Genomic DNA, 27,297 nt, shown 5'->3' with positions numbered 1-27,297 from the left:
AGCTGTATGGGTGGCAGCTAGCACTGTGAGTCACAGTCTGAAGATGTATGTACCCTGTCGGTACCTCCTTCTCCAGCTTACCTTGACAAATTCTTTTTCATCCTCGTAGGGAATCAGGCAAGGATAATTGAAGTCACATTTGAATTTCAGATTTAGTTATGGTATAGGCGGAAAAAAATTCAGATGCACATAAATCTGCTTCCTAATTGATGGGCATGATGCTTAGCATGGGTGGGTGGGGTGAATGCATGATCCAGGAATCGTTTCGAGGTACCGAAAGACTAAAATGACACCTTTCTGGTTCACTCTGGGAGGTACCGAAAGACTAAAATGACACCTTTCTGGTTCACTCTGGAAAGAGGTAAAGGTGTGAGAGTAGAACAGGAAATTTAACTTGGTTTATGGTCCTTTAAACATCATTGGGGTAAAGCTATTGCTTGGTAACTCCACACATGCTCAGTTAGATCATGATCATGCTGTTCAGTTAGATCTTAGAAGTGAGTGGAAACCAGTGGGAAGAGAAGCTTCTAGAAACATTTCCTGCTCCGTGATTTGACCCTGGGAGCCGCCTGACCACCTCTCCCCATCCGTTCATGCTCCTTATCTTGAGAGAAGCTTGGTAGCAAACCATTACTACAAGGTGATGACAACCATACTGGAGCTACAGATTGAACAATAAATCTCGGTCAGACTATTTGAAAGGTAAATTATAAGGAAAACGGGAGAATGAACCATTTTCTTGCAACACAGAGGCATTAATAACAACTTCCATATAATGACCTCTAATAAAACTTGTTTAATCACCTGCAGGAAACAGGAATTTCCTTTCAGCATTTTCTTCAGATAGAACAAAAGAACCATTTTACTTTCTCCAGTTAAAGCCTCTTCTGTCACAGCCTGACCCCAGTCTTGTAAGCTAGCAAATAGCTACCCAGGGCAATTTGGAAAGTCAGCCCTGCTCCAGGACGCTGTCCCATTCCCTCCAGGTTTACTTGAAAGGATTATCCTGACCAGAAAAAATGGAAAACTACTTAGTGGTCAGATAGAAGGTCATGCGTGAAGGTAGTACCTAAAGGACTGTACACAAAAGCCAGAAAGACTAGAGGGTGATTTATAGCTTGTCTTTCTTACTGTTTTTGTTGGAATATTTTACATTTTAGAGGCAAACATAAACTGATAGTTATATACACACATATATAAAAACAGATATTTATTTAAAGCCGTGGGTCATTAAAGTCTTAGGGTCTTTGCAAGTAGAGAGCAGATTTGGATTAGATGTGAGTGGGAAAACACTCCAGTATGGAGATGTAAGATCCTGGAAACATTTCCAATTTAACCTCTTAAAATATTCCCTTACTCGCTTTGAGAAAGCCATACTTTGGACACCTAAGTCCCTCATTTTAATAAATTAAGAAACTGAGATTTTTTTTTTAGAAAGATAAAGTATCTCTTCCTTAGTTCCTCTGCCAAGTTGTACAAAATCTGAGAGTAAAATAGGTATTTTCTGGCTCTGAGTTCTGTGTTTTTCCTTTATTATCTTTCTTCCAACATGTGTGCGTGCATGCACACACACACACACACACACACACACACACACAATTTATGCTAACAGATTAAAGAATCCTAGCCATCAGTTAGACTGTTGTTGTTTCTTAATGTGAAGAAATGGATGGCTATGTGGTAGATCAACTGCCTGGCAGGAGGGAGGCCTTGAATTTGACGCTTAGCCACAAACAAGCAAACTAAAAGAGCAATTCTCCCAAGACATGAGCTGATGGATAAGGACAGGGAAATAGTAGAAACATATCGTTTGCTTCATATATGTCCTTGTTGAATTCCCTTCCAACCAGATCCTGAGAAAAAGGAAGACAGTGGTGCCTGGTGATCAAGAGTTAGATGTCAGGATGTGGAGCTCTAGCTACCAGGGGGGATTTTCCCAGTATGCCTCAGCCGAAGCCATCCAGTCTCAGGGGAGTTGACACAACAGGTCCCAACCATTGGCTGAAACTTAGTTCTCGACACTGACAAATGATCTGAAGACAGTTTTATAAGTACTTTGTAAAATTGTGAAATTGGAATTGAATCTTCTCCAGGGCTCTTTTCAAGTAGAATTGTGGGTTCCTTGTAAACCAGATCATTAGACATATATATGTCTATATGTGTATATATATATATATATATTATTGAGGAGTGGGAGAACTCCAGGAAGAAGGAATCAATATCAATAAATGTACTGATCTTTTGAATTTATGAATTCATTTTTACTTGTCTCTTCATAATTTCTCATACTTTAATCTCTTTCGTTAATTCTCCTCGCTATTCTGAGTGTTGTAACCACCTTCATTATCTTTCTTGCGCTCAGATCTTTCTTGTGCTCAGATTTCAGCAGGTTTGTTGCTCAATGAAGGAAGGAATGGTTGAAAGAAGGTTTCCTTACCACTATGCTAAAAGCAATGACAAAAACAGTGTGTACCTTTTCTGTCACAAACACCACTTCCTCGTGGCCTTAAAGCCTTAGCAACAAGAAAAGGTTCTGTCGGAGCTCACAGAATATAGTGTGAACATTCTGGATGCTGGACTGTATGAGTGACCCACAGCACAGGGTTGACAAAGGGACGTCCCTACGGAGAGGAAGGTGAGCTGCCTTGCAGTAGAATCCTGACACCTGATGAGCAGAGGTGGGGCTTATCCCAGAGGTTGCAATGGAAGGCTGCTGCTTACCATTTGACCATATGCGCTTATGTGTAGTGTGAGGCTGTATTTCAGCATATAGAATCCCTTTAGGAGACTGAGTGGGGGCACAAACCGCCTTGTCTAATTCTAACTCTGTAGGTTAAGAGTTGTCATTTTCTGATCTCAAATTTGGAAGAGTCTTCAAAGCACCCATTCTTAGCCTGGTGCTCTGGCTCTGCATTTCTAAAACTTCATTCTAGGAAATTCCACAGGCCTAGCTTTTGAGGCCACGGGTCTCTTTCCCATTTTTCCTGACAGATCTTTTGTAATTGGCAACATGCTGAAAACAGTGAATGAAGAGAAAGGGGTGAGGATGTTTGCTGGGTACAAGGAATCCCTGTGCAAATAATGTTCTTTGAGCAGTTAGACCCTAGAGAACATGAAATGCAGGCAGGACTGCTGGGGAAGAAGACAGGAGAAGCGTCAGAGGAGAGCAGTGGGGGCTTGGGAAAGACAAAGAGATACACAGTCCAATTCAAAGAAGAATGAAGAAAAACTGGAGGAGTTGCATAGGTGTAGAAGCAACACTGTCTCTAGACCCAGTTTGAGGCTCATTCTGAAGATTTATATGGTTGACAAGGGCAAGATGAATTAATATTTTGGCATGCAACTCTGGAAGCCTGTTGGTAGGGAGAAATGGAGGCTGAATCGGGCCTCTTAAGGACTCTGAATCACCTGGCTATTAGCCTAGAGTAGAATCAAGACACGCTTCTCCCTTTCTTCTCCCTTGAAGCTGTAGGGTTAGTGATCCAGTTTACACCCATCAACAGAGAATGAATCTATTTCTAAATGATTCTGCTAAATCGGGTGTACTTACCGATAAAGAGTTCAATGCTGAGTTTTGTGTGTATGTGTGAGATCACTACTGACTGACTCCCACCTCGGTAAAAACCTTCGACTGTCACTGGGCCAAATAAAAGAGTGAATTCTTCCCTGTCCATTGCAGAACAGGTAGTGCTGGGAAGCTTCGAGAATGTGGTGCCCCAGGCCTGCTGGTTCTAAGCCGGCCCAGCCCCACATCTGGGAGACTCTTGGGTGTTTCTACTTCCCTCATCTGAGTTACAGGGGACAGGTGTGCTGATAGAAACAGCCTGGTATTCCTGGCTCAACACAAACAAATCCAACACCAGGAAAAGAGAATTAACGGGGAAATGCAGGTAGCTGTGGCCACACTAAAAAATAAGCCATTCAACTAAAGGCAAGAAAACAATGTCTTCTTTCACCCCAGAATAAAAATTATTCTGTTTTTCATCTAAGAAATAAGATATTAAAATGTGGGCTTATTTAACTGATCTACTTGAAAGTATAAAGGCATATTGTTTTAGAAAAGTGGTCCATGAATTTACTTACCCTGCCCCCCAGCTGAGACTTCACATCAAACACATCAAATTTTCAATTATTTCATTTCATATTCATCAAAATGTAATAGTACATTAATCTAATGGGAAGAAATCAAACCCTTTTTTATCCCACTTCCTAAGAAGCATTTTAGCTAGATTTTTCAGATATATTTTAAAAGTCCTTTTAATGCAGAAAAAAGTAATTTGTTTTCTACTCAGCCGCAACCCGAATGCTCCTGTTGACTCTTACAAACATTTCTTAGTTATAGTAAGGGAATGTGTGGTGTTATGAGTTTATAAATCAACTTGAGGTTATTCACATGAAAGCAAAACAAAGTATGTGAGAATTCTAGTATTTGTTATAGGATAGAAAGAAAGCGGTTTTAGTGCTTTTTAGGAGAATTTAATTTTTGAAGCACACTCAAATTAATTTTCTCTGAGTTTTCATTATTTATTACATCTTCTCCAGAAAATAATGCATACCAATGTGGAAAGAATTAAGGACAGGAAAGCAAAGAGGACAATTTCCCTAAGTGAGCAACTCTGAATCATCATACAATGTCTACTAACTTGCTATCGGATTAGTTTGACCTAATTCCTGGGGGTTGGATATTGCTTTCCCAACTTTCAATGTTTTTAATCAACGTAACAATAAAAAGAAAATTTTGGCACAAGTTTTGCTCAAACCTTCTTGGCATAGTCAGCAAAGTTTAACTGCTTGCTGGTGGGGGAATGAGGAGTGGGTATTCTCCACATCCCTGCTTTTCTCACTAACTCTTTCAGTCAATTGGCCTTCGAGTATACAGACAAACACATATCGACTTGACTATTGACACCAGTGACTGAATGCCAGCAAAGCGGATGCTTTCTCAAATATTTACTATGTGTGTGTGTGTGTGTGTGTGTGTGTGTGTGTGTGTGTGTGTGTGTTCCTTAGGTATTCATTTACTATCTCTTCTTTCTATGTTTTTAAACACCGATGTTGAATTAAGCTAACTGGACTAGTTCTCATTCTGGGACATTGCTGGTTGGGTCTCTAGCCATTCCAGTCATGCTTGTTCCCTGGGGTTTTGTTCATATTTGTTTGTGTATCTCACTCTCCTCCCTGTCCTCTGCACTAAATGTCCACCAATCCTGTGACATAAGAACCCTGTTCTCATGTCCACTGTGTCATGTACTGACTGACTGTCTGTTCTTGTTGAACATATCCCTGTGTGGTGTTTTATTTGCACACACATATAAGTGGACTGCATGAGAGTCAGGCTGTGCTATATAACTTGATTTATTGTACAGTGTTCTCATTCATTACCAAGCCTTTTCGCAGGCTAGCACATGTGGCTCACTGTTTAGGTGATTGCTTCTGACTTTTGAAAAATACTATGTTCACTTATCACATTTTCCAAGTCTTGTCTTCGAGCCAGATGAACTCAAATACTCAAGCATACAAGTAATACTGGAAACCTAAGATTGTATGTAACAACTGTGTATTTGGGTAGGCATGCGTATTTTTTAGTATGTATTCATACATCTATGGAAAACAAGTTCCTTTTTTAAGTCTATGGACACAGTAATATATATGTGTGTTATAAAGTTGAATCTGTCAATTTGTTTAGACTTCTTTTTGGTCTTGGTATTATAGAAGAAGACCATCCAGACCACCAGGCAAATATGAATTCTTGGTTTGATCTATTAACTTTATAACTAGCATCAAGTTGGAATTTATCTGGCTAAAAAGAAGTATGGATTTCATTTAGTCTTTTTGACATACTGAATCAGTGCCATCAACCCAATTTACTGAACTGACATTTTTTGTTGCCCAGAATTGAAATGATAAACTCACTTTATGTTCAGTTCTATTTGAATGTGCTCTGCCTAGCCATTTACTTTTCATTAATCATCTCATTCTGAAGTTTATCCAATACAAGCTGCCACATACAGAATTATCACAGGATTTCTTAGCTGATTGATCATAGCAATATTTTTCTCTATTTTTGCAAAGTATAAAAGTGATCTTTGTTTAAAAGAATGAGAACCCAGTACATAGGAATAAATTAATTCTGTGTTCTTTCTGTAAATTTTATTTCCCATAGATTAATATGTTGATCATTAAATTTGAATCATTTTTCTGCTTCAGTGAGCATGTATCTTCTACTTAAAAAACAGGGTTCTAGTATGCACGTTATTCTACACCTTCCTATATGCGCTTAATAGGATGGCCATATTTCCGATCATTTTGAAAAAAAAAGACAAACTTGTTTCAGTGGCAGTGATTCATGCTCCAGTAATAGATAATGAGCCATTTTCAAATTTCAGTGAGTTGAACCAAAGGAAAAAATGTTTCTTTTGATTGTCTGGTCTGTCTTCCAAATTATTCTTCCTCAAGTTCATGGACCAAGTTGTGCCTGTTTTTCCCAGAGGGAAAAGAAATGTGTGCAGTGTCTAGTGTCAATGCTGTCTCCCTACATAGCATCCTTCATTTATTGATGAAATGAGAACATAAAGCCCTACCCACCTTCTATGGAGTGGCGGCAGGTGTGAGGAACTTAGGCAAAATAGAGAGGAGTCAGGCTAAGAAGCAGGACAAAAGGAAGTGTGATCTTCGTATCAATGTAACTTACATTTTCCAGACATCCCTTAATTATAAGCACAATGATGTCATTGGATACATATGCCATGAGAAATATAATTTCCCTCTACTTGCACAACTTTTCATGTGCACTAATATTTTTATATCGCTAAGCTGAATTCTTAAAAATTGCAGGTGGAATCAAAGGAATGTTGGCCTATTACCTTTCAGAACAGTCAAGACAATTCTCCTTATGGCAATATCCAAGTTTTCTCAATTTCCTCCACCATTGTTAGACATCAGCGTTCTTTTTATGTTCCCTCTAAATTTTTGTTGGCAATAGTTCTGTTAGATGTGATCATTTTAAGGCTCCCGAATCCACTGGTAGTAGATATCAGATCCACCTTAGGCTTTTCAAATGCTTAGATTTCTGTGAAATCTCTACTGATATTGTCCGCAAACAACAGATAAAGGATATTTTCCATTGAATGGTATGAAACCCTTTGCGTATGGAGCTACGGGGAGGCCTAAGCAATGTACATTATTGAGTATCATATTTATCAAGGCTTCTTGTGCCTTCTTGTCAGGATACCTGGAGTGTCACCTGTAGCTCCACCTGCCAGGACCCCACCCCTGTACGGCAACGAGGGTCCTCTATGAGAGTTTGCTGTTCCATTCTTCCCATCGCTGAGGTTTCCTCAAGGAACATCAGTTGAAAGAAGGTCACATGAGATCATCTGTTCTAAGAGATTTCAGTACACCACTTGCACGTGTGTACATGTGTGCACACATACATACATTATAGGTACATAGACACATATACCATATGTGTATGTATCCTACATATAGATATACGTATTTTCTGAATATCCTGGATATTCTTTTTTGAATTTATGGTTCAGAGTATAAATATGGGTCAGATAATTCAAAATTTCTCTAAAAGGCAAGCAGTTAATTCCCAAATATATAGTGTATTTCAACATACAATTTTTTAAATTATGGAAATGGTTTGAGAAGGTCTGTAGGTTAGTCAGTCAGACACACTTGAGAGTAGCTTCCAGTAAGTCAAGAGACTGTATATAAAAAAGAATACATGATAAAATCTCACTGATTAAGTGTTTATTATTCAATAAACACCTGTCCTAAGGGCTATTAAATATTGATTTAATTAGTTAATCCCTCAACAGCATCACTCTCTGCCTGAGGTTGAGCACTGCTGTAATGCCCTAGCATTACATTTTGTGTAGGACTATTTTAGGTCCCAGACACCTCACATCCCGTCACTCTGCCTTGTCTGGCCAGCCCTGGATACGTGGCTCATCCTTTCCTCATTCCCTTCCTATGAGCTTTGACAAGCTCTCCTTGTCCTGGCTTCACTCTCATACCCCACTTCCTTTTGATTTACATATATGTATGTATATGTGGATATATGCATGCATATCTTTATTTCTTGCATGTACATGGCAGGTGCTCTTCCACTTGACCCATGCCTCCAGCCTTGTATCTTCTGATAATTAACATCCATAATTATCCCCCCCCAATTTCCCTTAAATTAAAACCTGCATCCTAATCATGTTTTCTAAAGCCAACGCCAGTCAATGAATGACCAAGCCAAGCCTGAGTTCTTAGGACAGGAATAAAGGCAGGCCAGTTGGAGGCTCCTGACCAATGAGAGTTGACTTGGTTTGATCTGTCTTGAATGGCGGGTCGAGGTTAAAGTATTTACTCCATTCTTCACTTTCTACTTCTGCCCTCTGAAAGGGTAAGGGTGCTTCCTAGGAAACGTGTCCTGTGCCACACTAACATGCTGGCCACGTGGCCTGTCTTGGTTTGTCCTCTGTCCAGCGTGCTCAGCAGTGACCAGTGGGTAGTGTTCAGTGAGGAAGGGGGTGGGGGTGGCTCTGGGTCACTCCTCTTTGTTCTTCATCCTGGTGGTGATCGAGCTGGCAGCCAGCATGGGACGTTGATCTCCTTTTCTCCTCTCAAACAGTAATTGGACATCAGGGGAGGAAAATGAACTGGGAAAAGACCAGGCTGAAAACCAAGACCTTTGCACAGTGAAATTGGCAATGCTGTCTAAAGCGGTGCAGTGACATCCCTGAGTGTGATGTGGGATTCAGTAAGTCAGGTCATGCATAGAACAGCAGATGCTCCAAACTCAGCAAAATATGACTTCCAGGCATGTGTACTAAGTCTTAGCATCTCTGGGTTTCCAAGACAAAGGTGGAAGTGAAGACAGGAAGTCAGAAAGACAGGAAACATTTATTGTCCTTGTCTGTCTCCCTTCTCAACAACAAGGGGGAAAATGAGTTAATTTATATCATTTGGCTAGGATTTAGATTTAGATTTTTTCCCCAGAAATTATTATGTCAACACCTGCAGGAAAAGTGTGGGAAATCATTTATATAAACAGCATGGAAGGAGAAATCAACCCAGCTCACGTCCTCCTATTTTTAACATTGTAACAGGAAGATCTCATTTGCATTATCTCTGAACTTTGCCTGGTAGCTATCCTATCAGTTATGAGCCATAGTGTGAGCAGTGTCTGGCAAATGCAGTGGTAGTGGGATGGGCACACATGGGGTGGTGATATTGCATAAAACAATGAACATAGAGAACTCCGAGTCTGGATGTTGTCCCTGAGCTCTTTTTCACTCAGGACTAGTGTTTGACCACTTGAGCCACAGCTCCATTTCTGGCTTTTTTTAGTGGCTAACTGGAGATCTAAGTCTTGAAGATGATGTTCTTGCCGGGATGAGCTTTGACCTTGACCTTGATCCTCAGATCTCAGCCTCCTGAGTAACTAACATTACAGGCACCATGCTTTATTTTTTTTAAACAGTGGCTTACTTGAATTTTTAGACGGTTTAACTACTACTACATAAATACTGTACACACACACACACACACACACACACACACACACACACACACACACACACGAGACAGAGATCCTTTGCTTAAACTCTCAAGGATTAAGCTCCAGGGCGCCAGGGCTCCGAGGCACCCTCTCTGTTCCCTCCATCAGGAAGAGAGTACAGTAAGCTGGAAATCACGTGGGGATCTTGCTCTGAACTCCAAGGACCCAATTGTGTCATTGTTCTTTGTAATCCAATTATGGCAGGTAATTCTCCCAGTGCTTCTGAACTCCACAACGACAAAGAGATAAGAGGAGGGAGATTTCCAAGGAAGTGTATTTGAGTGCTGGCTCTATTCCAGTGCAAATAAACACCTTCCTCCAGCATTACCATGTCTAATCATTAACGTGCAAATTTGAGGCCTCCAGTTCTTCACACCTCGCTCCTGCTGGGGGATCAAGGGGCCTGCTGTTCCACTTCTCTTCCTTCCACCAGCCTTCACTGGGGAAGAGTTGTGTTTAGATCTCAGAACTTTCATGCCATCCTCTCCACAGACTCTTCCCCAACAACCAGAGGGCTGAGATTCCTTCCACTTAAATACCCCATAAGCACAAACACACATCGACAAGCCTCCTCTAGTTGTTGCTGCCTTTTCTGGCTCCATGCCTCTGCTTTCTTCCTCTACAAAATTACAAACATGAAAAGCATTTTCTTAACTCGGAGAAACACCTTCCAATAATAATAATAATAATAATAATAATAATAATAATACCTCCTCTTTCCTCTCTCTCTCTGTTTTCTTTTACAATAGTCTATTTTCATCCCGTTCTTACCTCACAACTTGTCTCTCAACCAATCCCGACGCACAATTGGCAGACTTTACTCTCTGTAAGCACAAGTGCCCCTCCTCCAGCTGAGGACAATGCGTTCTGTGGCCTTGGGGAAGATTGTTGCAATATGGCACCAGCCAATTCATACGCTGTCTACTCTTGGTGTTTGTGTGGCACTCTCCTGCCTTCTCAGTGGGCTGGACCAATGAGGTGTCAGGAAATGTAGAACCAGAAGGTGTTTGGACAGAATTGTTGAAGCAAGAGAGGTATCTGTCGTAGCTCTTTGACATTAGAAAACAAAACACAAGGGAAGCAGCCCCACTAGTGCCTGGAAGCATGAGTGAGCAGGGGCGATTCCTCCAGCAGAGTCCAGGATCAAGAGAAAATGAGTAGCTTTTTCCTTGGGTCATTCATCTTGGAGGCAACTTTGTTTTTCTCCCAGTCTAGATCATCTCTTCAGAAACATACTTCTCTCAGCATCCATGTTGTTTATCTCATGTTGTTTGTTCTGTCATCATGTGTTTTTGTCCCAATGGTCAGTGACTTCTGAGTAATAATGAAATAATGCATCGTTCAGCATTAGGCTTAAATTGGAGGAGGAGTTAATGTTTTTGTGTGCTGTTGTGAACCTTAGAATTTCCTTCTGTTGATAGGGGAGAAATCGGAGATTTTCATGTGTGGCCTGGGTGGATTACCATCCCTCTCTCTACTAAACTGGAGAAAGGGATCGATCCTTTGCTTTCTGACTCCTCCTCTTCTATTCTGCAATTGCAGCTGCGCTGAGTTAGCAACTACACTTGTGATTAGGTACTGCGTCCATCATCAAAGGGTATTTAGGTAGCCATCAGTACATATACAATTTTGTATCGTTATTTAAGTGCCCTAATGACTTCGTATATGGACACAGGCAGATTCTTATCGGTAGAACATTTGCTTCAGTCGGAAGAATGTGTTGTCACATCCCTGAAGTAGGTAAAACTCAGATGACAAAAGTGGATGATGCTCTTGCTGACCGTCCTGCAGCTCCAGACAGCCTGTCATCACTCTACTGGAATGCCTGGGGTCACGTAGGGAAGAAAGAGTCCCTGGGGGTGTGGAGGGTGAGGGTCCAGGCAGCCCAAGGCTTTGGCCTTTGGTGAGGAGGCACACCATGATCCATTGCTGGTTGGCAGGTCCGAATCTCCTCTGCAGAAGTCAGGAAGCAAGGAGTGAGGCCTCATGGTCTGGTCAAAAACTTGGTCCAAGACCGAGAGACTTCCCCTCAGGCCCATACCCTGCAAATGCCTAGAACTCCCAGTACTGCCACCAAAGGGGCCATTTAACCCACAAAAAACGTCTCAAGACGCTTAGTCTTACAGCGGAAGTAGATTCCTTTAAGGATAAGATCTGATATAGTAATGAAGATGCATTTCTGACCTTCTTTTATGCCCCTTTTCAGGAAAGATAAGACTACTTTTTGAGGAACCTGCATGAAAGTATCACATGGCCATCAGATATTTTACTAATAGCAACCTGATAGAGCCATGTCTTTCCCCTCAGTTTGAGCGGTCACGACAGAAGTTGTGAGTTCTTCCTACAAAAAGCATCATGCAGTCTATGTTTATTAACTTTCTAGAATGGAAGAAAAATGATTAAAGTAATAAAAATTCCCCTCTCATTTAGGTATTCTCTAATTTCTGTCTGCATTCAGGATAAGAGAATATGTTTTAGCTACTGTGCGTAAGATATAATGTCTAATTTGTAAAAGTTGTAATCAGAAGGAAAGTTTAATTTCCACTATATTTTTATAATATATTGGGAAGTCAGGTTTGGAGGAAAGGCTTCAGTGAAGGTTCAGTGACTTGTGTATGGAATTATTTAAATAGCTTGATAGTATTTATCATAAATTGAAGGAATGCAAGTTTTATTTAGCATAAAACCTGGTCAGAATTATGTTTTCTTCTTAGTCATCTGGATTTTAACCGCTGGGTGCTTCTTTTGTTCCCCTCCTTTTTCCTCCATCCCAAGTAACCTTTTCAAAATTAACCAGTAGATTCCATAAGGCTTAAAGCATGTGATTCCTGGTGGAATTTCTTACTTGTTATGGCTGCCTTTTCAACTTTGAAGCCTTGCATAAATAATTTCATTTTTCAAAATAATTTGTGTAGCTATTTTTACTTTCTCTGCTTGTTTTCTTTGCCTGCGTTAAACAGAAGCCATTGGAAATAATTTTTCAAATGAAGCTTACATTGGCCAATTGTATATTGTTTTTCCTCTCTTTCAATTTGTAAGAGCTTAAACTCCAATTGCACACTAAAAAAGATAGGTAAACCTAAGTGGAAATCTAATGTGAGTCTTGAATTCATGGTGACTGTCATGAATTCTTGATATGTAATCTAAAGTGAATCTAAATAGAACCATGAAGTCGAGCATTCTATTAAAATGTAAACAGCTTCAAACTAGTTTAAATTGTGTTTTTCTCCAGTTATAAAAGATCTATCCTTTGATAGCAAAGTTCACAGAAACAAAACCTGAATTATTTAGTATTCATTAAAGTTATGAATTGAGTTCTGCCTACAATAAGCACAATATCGTCTATATTTATTAATTTACAAAAAATGATTAAAGTAATAAAAATCCTTCTCAGTTAGGTATTCCCTAATTTTGGTCTATAGTCAGGAAAATAGAACATGTTTTAGCTACTATGCTACCATGCATGATTTTTTTAAGTTTTAAATGTTAAACAATTTTTAATATTAAAATTATATTTTGGGCAGTACTAGATCTTGAATGTAGGGCTTTATGCATGCTATGCAAACACTCTACCACAAGCCACATTCCCAGCCCTTCTGTAGGTTTTTTTTTTTTGTTTGATTCAGGATGCAATATAAACCAAACATTACATCTACCATTCACATCTCTCTGAGACAATTTAATTAGAAACAGTCCTAATTTGCCTTTCCTAACCATGGTAATTTTTGAAGAGTTGAGGCATTGTATATTATCATTCAGTTTGTTTGTCTGATATTTCCTCAATATTAGATTCTTGTTATATGTTTTATTGGGAGGAGAGTGTCCATATTCTGCCTACTTTACAGAGTATTAAGGGATTTGAAAATTTTAAATTATATATGCATTATTTACTATACTGAGTATTTTATATTTAAATGCATTATATATATATATATATATATGGCACAGTAGAAAGGAATGAAGAAGTCTGTGCAAAGAGGAGGGAGAAAAAAGAGATGAAGTCCTTAAGAGAGAAAAGAAGTCAGGCATCATGGATCATGGTGGAAACAGGAATACTCCCATTCGACTGAATATTTACCCAAAAGGAAGTTGAGTTTTAAACTGAAACTGGGAAGAATACCTGGAAATGTCATGATTTTTTTAACCCTGGGCCCTAGAGAAGAAATAAGGGCTTGAGAAAGGAAGCTAAATTCACATCAAAACAGAGAATAATTTTTTCTTCTTCCTGCAAACATTGGATTTCACTCCCATCTGGAAAGAACTCCAGTTAAATTACTTTATTTTAATATTCAAAACTGTTCAATGCAGCCAGTTTGCTTTTATTCTTGTGATTTTTGTCATGTAAGTAGCCATCTATGAATATTATGATCATGGTACTTTTAACCTGGCAATTACCAAACAGAAAAGGATGACATTGACACATCTTAGTGTGGATAAAAAGTCTCATGAATGTCAGTACTTTTGATGCTCAGTGGTTAACTCCACTGTCCTGTTTTGCCTAGAAAGACAAAGACCCATATCTCATAATTCTCAAGGCGTGGCTCAGGCATTGCCTTGCATCAGAATCATTTGGAAAACATATTAAAAATGTAGAATTTTGCTCCACCTATAATCTACTGGAGTGAAAGCAGATCGCATTGCATTGTGGCTAATGCAGCCCACTGGAATGGCCTTTGAGTCAAGTTCTAATGCAAAAGAAAGGAAGCAATCTCTGCTCTCGTCCTTGCTAAGGAGAAGAGCCTGGGGAACGAGTCTCATTTTCCCTCTTAACTTGCACTGCTACAGGTTGCATGTTGAAGGTTTACCGCCCACCTCGAGGATCACAGGCTCAAAGATAGAGCCTTCATTTCAAAGGCATTCCCGGAGAATTCTTTTGGAAGGGAGTTTTGGGGTTCCTTGGACATCCACAAATGTCCAGTGAGTCCGATTGGTTTCCTGGCGTTGAGCTGTCCATGTTCTCAGAGGATCTCATGCAGAGTGTGGTTACAGACAAGGAGTCAATGCCATAGTAGAGAGCGCAGGAAGGCAGCCATGCCAGCTGCATGCAAAACGCACCACAGGCAATGGCAAAGAGCAGGAAAAATCAGTCCCAGACTCAGACCACCTGTGTACAAGCCCTTAGTGGCCTGTCTTGTTGTGGTGGTTTTTCCATAACAGGCTCTGGATACCAGACATGAGGATCTGGGAATGTGTTTCCTGCTGGCATTTGGTCTTGCTTTGGTTCATCTTTCCTTACGAGTTTCCTAGGCCTCTTCTTTTGGACTTAGCAATGTCTTCCGGGTGCCTGTCCCACCTTCATTCTAGCTGTGACGTGTGTTCATCTCTTTCGTGGGTTGAGTGTTCCCCTTGAGTGGGAGCATAGACTCTGAAGTCACAAGTCACCACTGTGGAGACTTAAGAGGCAGATGGAATGAGTTTCCAGAAGCTGAGCCTTTGGGAACCAGAGGAGAAAGAGTCGTGGGAGCCTAGGTCAGTCCCCAGGCCCAACCTTCCACGGTTGACAGGTAGAACTTGGAGCAAGTGGTGGATCCGAAAGAAAGTAAAAATCTGCGTGTGGCTCTTGAGTCCTCGAGGGAATGGCCTGGAAGGGTGTCTGGGGCTCCTGGCCATTTCCTTGGCTCCTTGGGCTTCCCGAGGCCAGCAGTTTGTTCTGCCATCACTCCTCACCAGGGCTAGCTGTCTCCCCAGGCAGAGGTGGAAAAAGTGGGTCTCCCTGCCATTAACTGATGAACCCCTCAAACAAGGGGCCCGAATAACCCTTCTCTCTGTGTAGATTAATTATCAGTTGCTTGGTTATAGGGATGGCGCACTCACTGATGTAGGAGCACGAAAACAACACATCAGTGTCTTAAGGGAAGTTTTCCCCTTCCATAGTGCTGGCTGATTTCCAGGTGCCTGACTTAAACTATCTATTAGCTGGACAGATCTTTATTTGGAAGTTAAGAAGAATATCTAAATAAAACAAGATAGTTTATATATCTTAAGGCTAAAATCTTAAGAAATATCCTATTTTTTTCCCCCTGTGACAGTCCTGCGGTTTGAACTCAGGGCCGAGGCTCTGTCTCTAAGCTTTTTTTGCTCAAGGCTAGTGCTCTTCCACAGGTCCACTCATGGGTTTTTATGGAGATAGGAGTCTCATGGACTTTCCTGGCTGAGGTTGCCTTTGAACTGTGATCTTCAGCTGTCAGCAAGTATTTAGGCCACCACACCCAGCAATTAAGAAATAGTTTAAGGAAGGGAAGAAATGTATTAAATGAGCACTTATCCACAGATTCTTTCTACTTAAGGAAACACCAACTACTTAACTTTTCTGCCCTCTAAACATCACCAGTTTTCTTTCTGCTTCGTGGATTCTGTTTCTGTAAGCTCATGGATACCTTCTTAGCTCCCAATTCTACATGAAACCCTCTTATTTTGTTGGTAGAGATACTCCAATTCAAAATTCCTGGCTAAAATCTGGTCACCCAGAGTAAGTCAGATCGCTATGCTGTTATGATTACTGAGGATTTCTTCCCAGAGAGCCAAAGATATACATTCCTGACAAGGGAGATTGTTTTCACAAGGAAAAAAAGACCATGCTAAGCTGTCAAATCCCGAGGGGTTTGTAATGTCACTTAGTTCCATTGTCCTTTTTATCTCTGACTTTGGTGCGGCTCCCTCCAGTGTTATTTGATGGGCATGAGAACAGTCTCTCAAGCCCATTTCTCCCTGGTCATCTCCTAAATCGAGTCTAGCTCAAAGCACCTTCAAAGCCCATGTTGTAACATTGCTCAGAACCAATTTACCACATCCAAATAATGGCCACTGCCTCTGTCTCACATTGGCCTCATTTCATTCCTTCTCTTAGGACCATGCAGTGTGCAAAATCGATCCAAGCAAAGCTCTGAAAGACAACAGAAATCTTGCTCTTGTGGCAGAGCCCGGGGTGAGCCTTCCACTTCTCATCTTGATTGGACATCACCTGCTTGAGGCCACACGGACAGCTCTGTGTAAATGGACGCTACCCAATGTCCCAAGCCTCTCACTCTCACGTTTGCAACTTAACTATTCTGTGTATTGATTATCTCCTCTTGTTAGGGAGGAGAGTCCACAGTGCAGGATTTCTTTTTTTAATATTGACTTATGTCTTTGGGGCTTTGAACAGCAGCTAATATACAGCAGGTGTTTAGCAATTATTTCTTCTATTAACAGATTCATTGGGGGAATAATACGTGATTGGACAAGAGTTTTGGTGCAGAAACACTTCAGTGGCATGCACTCAAGTCCATTGGGCATGCATCTGTCTCCCATATGTTCAGACCCAAGAGTTAACAGAGCACACCGGTTCTGCCCAGGCCTGGGCATAGTTAAAGGAGTCACCTTTATAGTTTATCATGTTTGTGGTTTGGATCAAGTGTGGGTTTTTTCCCCTTTCCCTCTGCTTAGAGTGTGCTTGATTTCTTTGGGCTAATCATAAAATCTTAGAGCTTTCTTCCAGGCAATTATATTTTTATTATTCTTTTTGTGCCAGTCCTGGGCCTTGAACCTGGATGCTGTGCTTGCTTGTGTGTGTGTGTGTGTGTGTGTGTGTGTGTGTGTGTGTGTGTCCACGTGTGCACGTGCACAGGCTTTCTTTCTTGTGCTAGCTTTGAATTGGGATCCTCAGATCTCGGCCTCAAGTAGCTGGAATTACAGATGTTAGCCACTGGTGCCTGGCAGGCAGCTACATTTTTAAGATTCCTGTTGCTATTGATTAGCCTGGGAGAACATATAGGACCTGGCTACTCTCAGAAAGCTTATGTCCCCCCGGCATCTGATATCAACGCCTGTTAGTAGAGTGGGGACAGCTGCGTGTGCGAGGTGCCTGGGGAATTTGTCTTGGGAATGTCACCATGTGAATTATGTGCCAGTAGTTACTATGTGGAGATAAGTAGTTAAGGGAGGGTTTGAGGTTTGGCCAACCTTCAGAACTCGAGAATCTCATCTGTCTTCAATCAGAGCACAAATTCATCCCACCAACGGTGAATCAGAACTGAGCGCTGGATATATGTACAAGTCACACACGTGGCTGAGCAGGGGTGGGCAAGGCGCATACTAATGGCAGGGATTCCTATTTCCTTCTAGTTGAAAAACCAGGAATGGAATGTGTCTTGTTCTCAACATATCTAAGTTAAACATGTCATTAGCCAATTCCTGCTAGCCAAGTGGAGATAACTAGGACAAATTTTGCCTTCTCCAGAACATCCCATCCCCCACACGTTCCTCAGTAGAGCTCCAGATCACAGTGTGATTTACACTCTCTACCTGGCTCCCTGGGTGTCAGAAAGGGTGACTGAGAGAAGGACTTCCCAGGAGCTAGCCAAGCAGTCTGCCACCATCTCAGTCATGCCCTCAGTGTGTTAGATATTAGTGTCTTTTTTTTTTTGGATAGGGCCTGGCACTGCTGCATGGTCCAACCTCAGACTGCAACCCTCCAATCTCTGATTCTCAAGGAGCTCAGATTTTAGGCCAGTTCCATCACAACCAGCCAGGGACCAACTTTTATTCCAGACTTTTGCCCATACTACAGAGGTTATTCATAGTCAAGTTTTGTCAGCTATATTAGATAAAAATATTAACAACCTGATATACCATAGAGCAGGTAATTGCTAAAGGGAAGCAGTCAAAGTTAAATAATCTACCTTACAAAGGGAGTTATTTAAACATGTGAAAAAAAGATCTTGCTTGTAGAAATCACTATCTAAACATAAATTAATCTAAAAGAGCATTCTTCCTTTTGTCACTTTTGGAAAAACAAAAAGACAAATTAAAATAAATACAGTGTCATCTAACTTCCCTTCTAACATGCATAAAAGTTTTTTTAAAAAAGCCTAGGAACAAATGCGTATCTAGCTGAAGACAATGGAACCTTCCTAACAAGACGTTTGGAATAAAATGCTCACGATAAAGTGTGAACAATCTTTTAGGTAGCAAAAATGCTAGCAGAATATAAGCACACAGATGCATGTGTGCGTGTGTGTGTGTGTGTGTGTGTGATTGTATCTGCACATAGGCAGAGAAAGACAGAAGCATGGGGGATTTTTAAGATATTCAATAATAACTGACAGTTCAGTGACATCTAATTGAATTGAACTGCTCATGTAGCTCTTGGTAACTGAGCCATAAAGTTGTTCATGCAGCACATTCGACTTCTTTCCCAGGATCAATCAGTTCCAAGATTTTGCATCTCTTGAGTGAAAACAGAGGAAAATGTTCAAGGCTGACATCTGAGCAAATGCCTGCCATTCGTTGGTTATGGAGAAAGGTGTTTTCTCCAGCTGACCTCTTCCCCTCTTTGGCATACCCGTGCTTTGTGCCTTCTTCCTCCTCTTACATAACCTCAAAGCCAGGCCTTCCTCATTTCCTCTGATAAGGTTTCAGAGCCTCACTCACCAGCTATTTGCCTGGCCTTGGAAATTTGTTCATATAAAAACCAATATCTGACTGGGAAGACTCCGTTTTAAAAATCCAGTCTTCAAGTGTGAACTCAACAAGTTCTAGAAAAAAAGGGAACATAGGCAATTCAGATGAATCAAATAAAAATAAAGAATGGGACTATCTTACGAGGAGATAGTAGAAGCAATGTCATACGTTTCCACGTGTGCTATAATATATTAAATGTGCAAGACTTTAAAGCAGAAATGACTCAACAAGTAAAGAATCCTGAGCCACTTTCAGTGTATGTTTCAGAATTTTTTTTTCTTTCACAAAAGCAGATGCAGGGCCAAGTAGTTTGACAGATTCATTTGGCTCATTAAATGTTAGGAAAAGACTCTGGCAAGATTATAAATAATAATTACCACCATGGATAGAACACAAAGTGTACTATTGATTTAGAAATAACCAAGAGTTAGAGACAGAAATTTTAGTGGAAGGAAACTTTTACGTTCTGCATTGACATGCTGATTTCCTGGAAAGGAAGCCGTTGTTGAGAAAACATGCTGTCACATACAAAGAGAAGTGTTCTTGCTCATCCAGTGTTTCATTTCTTTTATGGCAGACCAGGAATTTGAACTGAGAACCTGGCCAGGCTTGCTCTCTACCACTTAAGCCAAGCACCAGCTCTGTTTTCTGCTTGGAGCCACAGTCGGCCTGCTTTGGGCTTCTCGTAGCTGCTGGTTCATGGGAGAGATTCACAAATATCACACACATCAAGAGCTCCCTGGAATAAAGCTGAACCGTGGAGAGCTTCGTGAAAATCCCACGCAGAGATCTGGAGGTCAGCAAGGTCTTCGTAGGCCCCTGGCTAGCAACACTAGATGATATGGAATAGAAGATGCTCAAAGATACTGTTTACCTGAGAAACCTTCGGAACAGGGACCTGGAGGAAGTGTCTGATTCTGTTGGGGAAGAGTGTGTTGGGACACTTAAGTGGCAGGGGCCTTGAGGAAGAAGGTGCCGGCCCTGTCCCCGGGGAGGCCGCTGTGTCTGAGATTAGGAAGCTAAGGAGGTCCAGGCTTTGAGGAAGAGAGCAGCACAGGCTTCTGTGGGTGTCTGAGAAGTGACAAGTGATTTGATCTACCTCACGCGAGGCGCAAGGGCTTCTAGAGGGAAAGGCACATATGTCTTTTCTACTTGAAATAGATGGCGAGTCTATGGATTCAGGAAAGCGGGCGGAATTTGTGATCATTTTTTATTTGGGATGTGAGTGGAGCAAACGAGTTTAAAATGTGGGTGGGCGGCCCTCTGTGAGCGGGTGCATGGTGATGCCAGGAAGACGGTGGGAGAAGGACTCCAGGGCAGGGCCAGCCGGAGGCTGGGTATTCGATATGCTCCCGATGAGGGTGGTAGCAGTCCTTTTGTGTAGATGTAAATGGCAGCTAGATGTCCAGGGAGCGGTGCAGGGAGAGGTGAGACTGGAGGATGCTGGGGAAGGTTTCTCCCAGGTGGGCTGGAGACTCCCCACCTGGCTGAGGGCTCTCGCCCCTCCGCTTTATCACAGTCATGACCAATGCTCCTTCCTGCGAGGCCAGCTCCCCCTCAGGTCTGTTCTCACAGGAGAGTTTGTAGCATCCTTTGTGTTGTTTTCACTGTCCAGCGGAGATTCCAGGCTTCTCGTTTTCTTTAGAATCAGCCTAATGAATTAGCCTCATACGAATTCCAGGATTCAACTCCAGTTTTTATTCTGGAATCATATGACACACACAGCGTCCCATTTGCTTTATTTTATGATAGAGGTGCTGTACAGAGGGCTTACAGTTAAGTCGGGGAATGAGTGCATTTCTTTTTGAACAGTGTCACGTCCTCTCTTAGTGTCCCCGAGTTCTGTCCCCAGTTATACCCCATGGCATTCATGCTTAGTGCAATAAATACTTTTGAAGGATTGCTATTGGGTCAGGATATACTTATTCACAAGCTGCTTTGTTGAATGGTAACTCCTTCAAGATAATGAAAACATTAAAAAAAAATAGAATTATTAACCCTGTTGCTTTCTCATCATTCTGAAACCTTTGTGGATCAACCAGTCACACTGTAAATAGTGTTTGAGTAAGCATATGATGTGAAGTAGCCTTTTGCTGTGGGCACACAATGTCACTGGGTTGTATCTCACCTTGGCCTTGTATCAAGGCAAGGAGGGAACTGTGATGATTCTTTCCCTGTCACCTATTTCTCTGAAGAGGCCAGCTCCAGGAACTAGAGAAGTGGGACAGAGAGGACCCTTACCTAGTCCCACCGCCTGGAATAATATTTACATTTAATTAGGTAGTAAAGGAGGACAGATCAAAGGTAGGCCTGGAAAGCAATGAGCAATGCAGTGAGCTGTTTCACACCAGCAAACAAGGCCTCAAGACTCAAGATCTCCCTGTCATCTCCGTTTGTTTCTAGGTGCAGGGTAATTATGTCACCAGTCATTTCTTGTTGCTAGCTTGAACATAAAAATAGTGGCAGGACAGGGAGCGTGGCCTACTGGCAGAGTGCTTGCCTAGCATGCATGAAGCCCTGTGTTTGATTCCTCTGAACCACAGAAAAAGCCAGAAATGGTGCTATGGCTCAAATGGTAGAGCATTAGCCTTGAGAAAACCCAAGGACAGTGCCTAGGCAATGAGTTAAAGTCCCAGGACTGGAAACAAAAGTAAGAGTGACATGTTGATTGCGAGGGGATATAATACCATTCCGATGATTTTATTTATAATATATTTTCTATAATATTGCCATTCCTAATGATTGTATACCAGTGTGTAGACCTATTTGTTAGAAAGCAAAAACATCCAAGTTAGGGAGTATAAGGGAAATAAAAATAAATCACTCTTGCTTGCTTCTGTATAAAACCTTCCAAGAAAAATATCAAAGATACACAAGACAGCCAGCCACAGAGACGTTCTCTCTTCCTTTCTCTTCTCACATGGTTTAAGTTTTGCTTGTATTGGGTGTGGTTGATTTTTTTTTCAACATGGAAAGTTCCTTCCTCATTTAGAAAAATCACACAGAGGAAGGAAAGCAGGAAGGAAGGACGGTGTGGTCAATTCCTTCATGGTCTATATTAAGAGATTATGTTTAACATTCATTAATGTTTTTGGAGCAAAACTACTTTTATTTAGGGCAACTTTCTTTTTTTTGCCCATTCTGGGACTTGAACTCAGGACCTGAGCACTGTCCCTGGGCTTTCTCAAGGCTCCACTTGAGCCTCAGCATCACTTCTGGCTTTTTTCTATGCATGTGGCACCAAGGAATCAAACCTGGGTCTTCGTGCATGCTAGGCAAGCACTCTACCCCTAGGCCACACTCCAGGTGATTTTGATGTATAACCAGGAAACAAACTGTAATTCTTCATGTGTATGTTTGTGGCTAAACCAGGCTATGAAATTATATTTTGAAGATTTCCTTTTTAATTGACATGAATTGTATTTTTTGCCAGTCTTGGAGCTTGAACTCAGGGCCTGGGCACTGTCCTTGGGCTTTCTCCAGGCAGGAGCTCTACCACTTGAGTCAAAGCAGCACTTCCAACCTTTTCTGTGTATGTGGTACCAAAGAATTAAACCCAGGGCTTTGTACATGATAGGCAAACACTCTACCACGAGGTTATACTCCTGGCCCTGACCTCAATTGTATTTTAGCATTAATAACTCCACCATCCTCTTTCCCTCCACCTTCTTGCTCATTCTTTAATAGTTCCATAATTACACTAATATTCTCTCTCTATATATGTAAATGTGCATACATGCACATATTTATTTGTATGTGTTTTTATTTGCATAGATGTATTTATTAGTGTACATATATTTTCATGTGTATATATACAGGAATATATGTATCTTTAAATCTAGATTCCACCAGTGCTAAAATTATTCTGGAATTTGGATTTTTAAGCTTTGTCTTGTTCAGTATGATGTCTTGTCCAGTTGTGCTGATTTTCCTGCAAGTGACATAACTCCACTTTTTTCTTTATGACTGAGTAATCCTGGCATTCATATATCAAATTTTCTCTGTCCATCAAACTTAGTGTAAATATAAAGTTTTAAATAAGTATCACCTAAATAAGTCATAGAAACCCTCAGCCACCAGGAAGTGTGTTGTTGTGAGGTAGTGTCTAACCTACATGATATCTTTGAACCTGAAAGGTAGGAGGTTTTGAGATGTATAATAATCCAAACCTCCTACCCTCCTGTCCTATGACTTGTGGCATTCTTCTGCAGGTTTTTCAACTTGTCTGTCTTTTGTCCCTGAGCAAGATATTTTAGTCTGCAGAATTTGCTTATGACCCAAATCCTGAAGACTTTCAGCACCTGCACTCTTTGATAGCAGAGTTCTCATACTTGTGTGCAATCAGAAAAGCTGTTCCACCGGGGATATTTTGGTAAGTCTCCCTCACCATTTCCCTATGTGGAGACCAGCGCAGCACTTAACGCATGTGAAGTATTTGAAAAGTCTGCAGCACTGCCAACGTCTCCCGGCTCTCGGCACTGATCTTCCTTGTCTTCTCCTGAGATTTTTTAACTCCTTGTAAGCGTAGTTCGTGGAAGCCCTGGTACTGACTCACATAAGTCTTGGCGTTTTCGGTTTCTTGTGTAGTTGCTCATGTTTCGGTGGAAGACAGTATGCTAAGGACTGATTTCTCAAACTGCAAATAATCCTCTCTGTTTTCTGCCCTGACAAGTCTCGGCTGGAGCTGGAATGTATACTTGACCATCAGGCAAATGATGGCTCAAGTCAGAGGGATCAGAAGAGGAAGGAACAGAAGAGCGCAGGAAGATCACTGAACAAACACACTCCCGCCGTTCTACAGGGTTGATAAAGAGAGATGCTGACTATGTTTGCAAAAGCTTAATTGAGTCATTATTATGGAATGAAAAAAAACCAACCTTAATGATTCTTGAGGTGTAAAATCTTTTGAAGCCCAACTGGTCCAGATGTGATTTCAACTTTATGACAGGGCCCTTTAAACTACAAAGAGTTGCTTTAGTCTATATAAGGAAGTAGGCTGGATGCTATTATTTTATGGAACCCAAGCATGAAAAACAAACTTCCTTATGGCTGATCCTCACAGAGGGTAATAAACGTTCCTGTAAATATTAGAATGAAGTTGGTGAAAGCTGTGACTTCAGTGTGCATGCGTGGAGGGGGGCTCATTTTGAATTCCTTCATGCCTTACAGTAACTGCAGCTTTCCTGCTCACCTACCTGTAAACTGTGTCACTAAAGAAGGTCATTCTTATCACCTGTCACAAATGCAGCTTAGTTAATTGTTAATAACCCAGCCCCATGGCTTCCAGTAGCCAAGATAGCAGGTCAGTACCTTGTAGGACAGTTATTTGAAGTGAAACTAATTCCTTGCTATCTTTATCCAAAGCATTAAACAGATGATCTTCTATGAGAAAAGATCAAATGCATAAATTTAAGTGACAAGAGAACAATGTTTTTCTTATAATAGTTGTCTTAAAAAAAAGAGCTGTCTCTTAAAGCCTCATCCACAAGTGAAACTGTTACATTCTGTGTAGAAAATTGTAGCTTAAAGGTCTATTTTCAGGAGATGAACTTATACTCCATTTCAATTTTTGTAGGTCTTTAATCTTGTCAAAGAGGGAATTTTTTACAGGGAGGAAACAAAAACTAAGAAAACAAGTGAGACATCTTTGCTCATGAACAAGCAAAGGTGAGATACTTAAATAAAGTTTATTATTTTTAAACAAAATGTTGATAGTTTTAATCCAACAAATCTCAAGTTAAAAAAAATCTCAAGTAAAATTTGGCATCCAATGTTAATTTAGCCATAGTTTATTGAATGCTATCCAACAAAAGCAATAGGAACAGAAGCCAGAGGTATGGTAAGGTTCAAGGAAAGAAAAAAGGCAGATATTATCTTGGTCACAGTTAGGACTGGATAATTTATAAAGAACAGGGCTTCATTTATAGTTCTGCAGGAATACAAATGCAAGGAAAAGGCACCAGTATCCACCATGCATCTTCTTGCTCTCTTACGGCAATTCAGAGGGTGTCTCATAAAGAGAAACAATGCCTGAGATACAGAGAAAAAAGTAAGTTCACCACCACCTTTCCCCCAGAAGCCCATCCTCTTCATGAATTACCTGCTCTTCTGGTCTCTGATTTATTCACGATGACGGCACTCTTCTTACTGAATTTTCTCTTTCAAGTCCTTCCTCTTAATAATGTTAACATGGCACTACATTCCCACCACATTTGTGAAGGGACTAAGCCACCATCACAGCCCTCAATCCTGATTTCTTTTCTTATCCCCAAGTGTAGGCCTAAATCATCCATCTCATTTAGGAAGTTGGGCGAGACCATACAATTTTTCAAATGTTCAGAGAAAGGTGATGCATTTGTCTTCCTAAAGTGAATTACCAACAGGCAGAAATGCCCGTGTGAAATCACGAGGCATGTTCCTCAGAATAAATTCACAAAATGAAGTCAGAAAACAAAGTTCCATCAAGAAAGAGTATTATATCCACACATAAAGTCTCAGGCTAATAGTAGATCTAATACCAATACCTAATATGACATCTAATATTATATTTTAGGCTTGAGGATTTCAAATTCCCTGTTTGTGGGTTGCTGATAGCCTTCTGTCAAGTCATAACATACCCTAAATAGTTTTTCTTCTCAATAGATTCTCACTGATACCAAGTTACCAGTGGAAATCATCTGCAGGCCATACCGGTTAAAGTGAATGTCTGTTCTGAGCTGATCTTTCTACCAGACAGCCAGATCTTCTGGTGGGTTCGAAGGTGAGAGCTGTTCCAGCGCCAGGCAAAGCCGGCCTCAGATTTGTGGTCTGAATCGGAATTGTTTCCATTTTTCCAGTATGAGAAAGGCTGTCACCTCTAGATAATAAACTCTAGAAATTTCTATCTGCTTACTTGGGTCGGAGCATTGCTAGATCTCTGAGAAAAACCAAGTGAAGCATTCAAGGCGTTCTGGAACCCGACATTCAAAATGGATTCGCTTTTAAACTATCCTATTGTAAAGGGTTGCAGCTACGTTAGTATAGAGTACAGTTACATAATTTCTCACATGACCCACTCTCATCTGCTCCCATTTCCCTCCCGACTCTTTTCCCTTTCCCTCCAAGTTGTAAAGTTCATTTCCAATGTAATGTCTAGTGAGTATCACTGTTGCTTTGGATTTTTTTTTTTTTGCCAGTCCTGGGCTTGAGCTCCGGGCCTGAGCACTGTCCTTGGGATTTCACAAGGCTAATGCTACTACCACTTGAGCCACAGCACCATTTCTAGCTTTTTTCTGTGTATGTGGTACTAAGGAATCGAACCTGGGTCTTTGTGCATGCTAGGCAAGCACTCTGCTACTAGGCCAAACTCCAAGCCTGGATTTTTTTTTTAAAGACAACACCCTTCATTCCCAGAGCAATCCTGTGACCTGGTGGAGATATCGCCACATATGCAAGTATCAGTCAGGAGTCTACTCAGGTTTGAATCCACACACAACCCTCGGAACTTCTCCTCTCCTGAGTGAACTGTTTCTAAAGCCAGTGTCTAAAGTTCAGTGCCACTCACTCATTTTCTAAACACTCTCTGGAGACAGCTTGGTGGAAATACCTGTTTGATGGTTGGGTTTCTTATACCCAGGAGATGGGATGCAAAGGTACTCATCCTCTTTCGTTCCCCCTTCTGGTGGGATTTGATGTTTCAGCCTTAGTTTCTCCCTTATTTCCCAAGTGGTTACTGGACTTCCTTTACAGCAAAGAACAGGCTAACGAGGCCATGGTGTGTGAGATGTCTGAGGCAGCGTCCCCATAGCTTCTTGGCATTCCAAACTTTGAGGAAATTCCCTTCATGGAAGGCTGGGAATCGTAGGAGACATAACAGCTGAGAAGTCCTAATCTGTCTGTTACAGACCAACACACGGAACATGATGATAAATCTCATCCCATGCAATCCTACAGCCATGTGCACAGCAGAGGGACAGGCAGGCCAAGGCCCAAGCCCACAGGAACAGGTGCGGTCCTAGGCTGAGAGGGTCAAACCAGGAGGAGAAAGCCAGCAGAGAGGTAGACTCGACGAGGCTGATTCTCCAAAGTGGTGATGCTAAAAGAAATATCCTTACTTACTTGAGAACAGCTGTGTTGGGGATCTTTTTTCACACTTGTGCACTGAACTCCAGCAATGTCTGAAGCCAGTGGGGTTCATGGGGCTTCTGGAGCAAGGAACCTGCTGCTAACTCCTCCAGCTTTTCCTTTTAAGGATCAAGTACTATGCTAAAAGTACAAAAATAGCCCTTCTTTTTCCTTTTTTTTTTAAAACCTATTCT

General features: G+C 41.2%; 1 long non-coding RNA gene across 3 annotated transcripts in view; it reads left to right on the top strand.

Moving 5' to 3' along the window:
- LOC150045845 (uncharacterized) overlaps window positions 1-23,366 on the top strand; it is a 37,514-nt gene extending 14,148 nt beyond the window's left edge. The window contains exons 3-4 of one of the 3 annotated variants that reach the window (XR_016532690.1): window positions 19,578-19,796; window positions 23,212-23,366. This is a non-coding gene — a long non-coding RNA (uncharacterized LOC150045845). Of the gene's footprint in view, window positions 1-16,406; window positions 16,485-19,577; window positions 19,797-23,211 lie in introns of all 3 variants that reach the window. The other 2 variants (XR_016532689.1, XR_016532688.1) reach the window with 2 other exon arrangements.
- The last annotated feature ends 3,931 nt before the right edge of the window (window positions 23,367-27,297 follow it).

The sequence above is a fragment of the Megascapheus bottae genome, chromosome 26 (assembly GCF_031878675.1).
Source record: "Megascapheus bottae isolate mThoBot1 chromosome 26, mThoBot2.hap1, whole genome shotgun sequence".
NCBI classification, from domain to species: Eukaryota; Metazoa; Chordata; class Mammalia; order Rodentia; family Geomyidae; genus Megascapheus; species Megascapheus bottae.
Note: the sequence above shows the minus strand (reverse complement) of the source record. Positions and strands in the feature narration are given on the sequence as shown.